Below are 4833 nucleotides of genomic sequence, written 5' to 3' on the forward strand. Positions count from 1 at the left end.
AGCCGCGCACCCGTGGCAGCCTGCCTGAGGGTGACGGACTGGAGGCCAAGATCTGCCAATTTTATCTTGGCCTTGGCCTCGGCAATCACCGACTGGTACGTAACGCCGCGCTCCGCAGCTCCGGGCTGGAGCGTTAGCGTAACAGCCTCAGAACGAGGCGCACGTATCGCCGGCGCATTGCGACCGCCGGTCTTTTTGGCAGTCCGTCGCGCAGGCTGCGCAACTGCGGCGCGCGCTGCTGCTGGTGCCGCGGCCTTTTTGGCGGCTTTGCGGGCCTTCTTGCGGCCCACGACTTTCGCCCAGGTCTCACCCTTGGACCCGGCAGTCGTGGGCTGAACACTCGACGGGGTTCCCTCCACGGGCTTTTCAACACCCTCCGCGGGCTTCCCCTTTTGAGGCGCAGGTCTCGGCGGCTCCTCCGTCCTCCGTTTGTCCGCCGCTAATGTCGGCCGGAGGATTGGCTCCTGCGGAAGGCGCCGAGAGATGGCCTCGATGCGAGCGTTCATCATGCTCCCGCACTGGAGCATGCAGAGCCGAACAATGCGCTCGACCTCATCGTCGGTGTGCGCGCTTGTCGGTCCCGGTGCGGGAGTGGGAGTCGCCATGGGCGGAGTGGCGACGGCGGCAGATTGTGGCTGCTGCTGCTCGCTCAGCGCAGCCACTTGCCGCCGGAGATCCTCCAGATCTCTTCGGAGGCGGCTGTTCTCCTCCTGCAACTTAGTGACCTCGTCTGAGGCCGTTCGGTTGAGGAGGTCTCCAACCGCCTCCTTGATGTCGGCGGCTGCCTCCTTGAGGGCGCGGGTGAATGTGCCCTTCAGGTTGCCGGACTGCGTGGCAACCTTCAGGACGACATCCACGCCGCCCAACACTTGTTGGCTTAACGCCACCGCCGACATCTCCCCTGAAGCCGCCAAAGCGGCACGTCGCTCGCGGGCGCGTCGGGCCATCTCTGTCACCTCATCGACCGCGACCGCCCTCCGCTGCTCTCTTTTGGCGGCGTTGAGCTCTGCTTTCGTGCTTCCTAGGGAAACACAGCTCACGCCGCCAGGGTCCTCGCTCCTGACCCCAACATCACTCTCTTCGCTGGCCGCCGGAGTAGCGGAGCGCAGAAACCGCCCCCGCGAATCCCTCGGCGGCCGCAAAGAGGCCCCCCCTCCTGTTGGTGCCGGTTTTCGGCCCCGCCGAGCTGTCGGCACTTTTGGGGCCGATAGGTCCTCCTCGCTTGAGGATAGGCCTATCGACCCATCTCGGTCCGAGACTTCATCGCGCGGACGCTTCCTCCAAAATCTGGAGGCAGTTCCGCGCGACTCCCCGTCGGACAGGACCACACTGCACGGTCTGCAGCCCCCCTGGCTCAAGACCGTGCCAAGATTGGTGCTTCCAGTAGCACTATCAGCAGCAGGGGCCTGGTCGCCTACCCCTGCGCGTCCGTCGGTCGCCAATTTCACACTCACAGGCCCGGATACCTGTGAGCGCCGGTTGTCAGCCGGGTCACATGACATAGAATCGGTGCTTCCAGTAGCCACATCCGCTACAGGGGCCTGGTCGCCTACCCCTGCGCGTCCTTCGGTAACCAATTTAACACTCGCAGGCCCGGATACCTGCGAGCGCCGGGCGTCAGCCGGATCGCAAGACAAGACACACTCTATATCTGACATTTCCATTTACGATATGGGTGGTACACACATCGCTTCCCCAAGGCGATGCGGCCACTCTTTTTGGGAGGGTATTTAGTCCCCCCGAGGCCAGCGGATGCCTCCGGTGCAGGATACACCGCCCGCTGCTCGGTATCTACAACTAGGACACTAACCTAAGACTAAACCTAATATATTTTTGTATTTTTTGTTATTTTGTAATTTTCTCTTTGGTTTTTTTTTTTTTTTTTTTTTTTTTTTTTTTTTTTTTTTTTTTTTTTTTTTTTTTTTTTTTTTTTTTTTTTTTAACTTACGGCTAACTTAAAACTAACTTAACCTACTTGGCACCGTGGCTCAGCACCTCGCCACGGATGCCCCAATACCGCAGGTTGAGGAGCAACCTGCGGCCTTCCCCACCTCGGTCACCACGACGAGCACGCCGCGGAGACCCGTAGACCGCGGACTGTACAACGGCCCGCGATCTACCCCACCTCGCTCCCTAGTCGTGCACTCTGCTGCTGCAGAGTGCAGATAGGGAGCCCTCGGGAGCGACTCCTCCGCTCCTGTCGAAATTAGCCACGGACAACAATCTCCTCTATCCCACCCCCCGCGAAGAGATTATTGTCCGTGCCCAGGGTGCACCGGCCCGGTGACTGCTCTTCCCTTAGGACGTGTCCACAGGGACCAGCAGTTGCCGAGCACACGGGGAGGTTTTCTGACAGGCACCCCAACCTAACCTCACCTAACCTAACCTAACCTAACCTAACCAATTGGGTTGTAGGGTGGTGTTGGTAGGTTCGGGTATGGTGTACAATGTATGACAAAGTATTACGTCATAAAGTATTACGGTAAAAGAATTACGTCACAAGGTATTATATATGCTTATGCATCTATCACTAGTAGTAGTAGTAAATTCAATTAACCTAACCTAACCTAACCTAACTGAGTTAAACCTAACTGAAATTATGTGTGTTTTATGTAAGTGTATTTAACCTAACTTATTTATTTTATTTTATTTTATTTTATTTTATTGTATTTTATTTTATTTTATTTTATTTTATTTTATTTTATTTTATTTTATTTTATTTTATTTTATTTTATTTTATTTTATTTTATTTTATTTTATTTTATTTTATTTTATTTTATTTTATTTTATTTTATATTATTTTATTTCATTTTATTTTATTTTATTTTATTTTATTTTATTTTATTTTATTTTATTTTGTTTACTTATTTATTATTATTTATAATGTGTATTGTGTGTATATAAGTGTCTCACCACCAATTGGGTTGTAGGGTGGTGTTGGTAGGTTCGGGTATGGTGTACAATGTATAACAAAGTATTACGTCATAGAGTATTACAGTAATAGTATTACGTCACAAGGTATTATATATGCTTATGCATGTATCACTAGTAGTAGTAAAAAATTCAATTAACCTAACCTAACCTTTTTTTTTTTTTTTTTTTTTTCTCGGGGGGAAATCCTCATGGACTTCCTCCGCCTGGGGAGAGGCGGAGGGGTGTGCCGGACTCTTACCGGCTAAAACCCCCCTGTGTCCTCCTTACACGTGGGCGCGGGGCCGCGGGAATCCAAATTCTTCCGCAGCCCCGCACTGGTGCTGGCCCGCCTTGCGGGCCTCGCCTCGGGCACGGGGGAGTGAGGTGTTAAACTCCCCCGTGCAACGCCTCAGAGGCGCGCGTCGACACCCGCGCGCGCCTCCGCCTCGGGTCCGTTGAATAGGGGGCGGGGACTTCCCCAAGTCCTTCGCCCCTGGACCCGTTCATGGGGGGCGGAAGAGGGCGTTGTCTGCCCTCCTCCGGCGCCCGGAGCGCCTGCTGCGGGCGGGATCGGCAGTTGAAATCTCCCTCTCCCGTTCCGCAGCTTCCTTCTGCGACATCACGTCCTCGCAGAAGGACACCACTGCGTCCCACGACTCTGCGCTGCCGACCATCTTCCGTACCACGGCCGGCAGCGACAGATCGCCTCCTACTTCATTTGTGAGGACACGGACCTAACCTAACCTAACCTTTTTTTTTTTTTTTTTTTTCTCGGGGGGAAATCCTCATGGACTTCCTCCGCCTGGGGAGAGGCGGAGGGGTGTGCCGGACTCTTACCGGCTAAAACCCCCCTGTGTCCTCCTTACACGTGGGCGCGGGGCCGCGGGAATCCAAATTCTTCCGCAGCCCCGCACTGGTGCTGGCCCGCCTTGCGGGCCTCGCCTCGGGCACGGGGGAGTGAGGTGTTAAACTCCCCCGTGCAACGCCTCAGAGGCGCGCGTCGACACCCGCGCGCGCCTCCGCCTCGGGTCCGTTGAATAGGGGGCGGGGACTTCCCCAAGTCCTTCGCCCCTGGACCCGTTCATGGGGGGCGGAAGAGGGCGTTGTCTGCCCTCCTCCGGCGCCCGGAGCGCCTGCTGCGGGCGGGATCGGCAGTTGAAATCTCCCTCTCCCGTTCCGCAGCTTCCTTCTGCGACATCACGTCCTCGCAGAAGGACACCACTGCGTCCCACGACTCTGCGCTGCCGACCATCTTCCGTACCACGGCCGGCAGCGACAGATCGCCTCCTACTTCATTTGTGAGGACACGGCGCTGCTCCTCCCAAGCAACACACTGAACGAACGTGTGTTGCGCCGTGTCCTCCCCGCCATGGACGCAGTGGTGGCACCGAGCGTCCGGCTCCCTGCCTATGCGACACAGGTACTTGCCGAAGCAGCCGTGCCCCGACAGCACCTGCGTCACCCTGAACGACAGGGAGCCGTGCCTTCTCCCGAGCCAGTCGTCGAGCACTGGCCGGATCGCCTCGACGGTGGCGAGGCCGGCGGTAGGGCGCAGAAGCCTCTGCCGCCATTCCGCCACCAAGACCTGACGGAGCTCTGCTCGGCGCTGCGCTATCTGCCGCTGCACCGGCCTCGAGTCCCGTGCCCGCTCTTCCTCGCGCCACCGATACAGCGACGCGAGTACTTTAGCCTCTAGGTCCCAGGGCGGGGATCCGGCCAGGACGCAAGCCGCCTCGTAGGAAATCGTGCGATACCCGCGGACGACTCTGACGGCCATCGCCCTCTGCGGTCTGCGCAGAATGGCTAGAGTGCTGGCCGCCAGGTCCATCGCCCACACAGGGGCCCCATATAGGGCCATGGACCGCACGATTCCCACGTACAACCGCCTACAGGCGGCGCTCGGGCCCCCCATGTTAGGAA

General features: G+C 56.7%; 1 long non-coding RNA gene across 1 annotated transcript; it reads right to left on the reverse strand.

Annotated features, from left to right (window-relative positions):
- Nucleotides 1-1985: 1985 nt before the first annotated feature.
- On the reverse strand, nucleotides 1986-3685 carry LOC124643355. Its single transcript, XR_006985918.1, has 2 exons — nucleotides 3648-3685; nucleotides 1986-2371 (listed from the first exon to the last, which is right to left on the reverse strand). It is a non-coding gene; the product is annotated as an uncharacterized LOC124643355 (long non-coding RNA).
- Nucleotides 3686-4833: the final 1148 nt, after the last annotated feature.

The sequence above is a fragment of the Helicoverpa zea genome, chromosome 27, assembly GCF_022581195.2.
Source record: "Helicoverpa zea isolate HzStark_Cry1AcR chromosome 27, ilHelZeax1.1, whole genome shotgun sequence".
Lineage (NCBI taxonomy): Eukaryota > Metazoa > Arthropoda > Insecta > Lepidoptera > Noctuidae > Helicoverpa > Helicoverpa zea.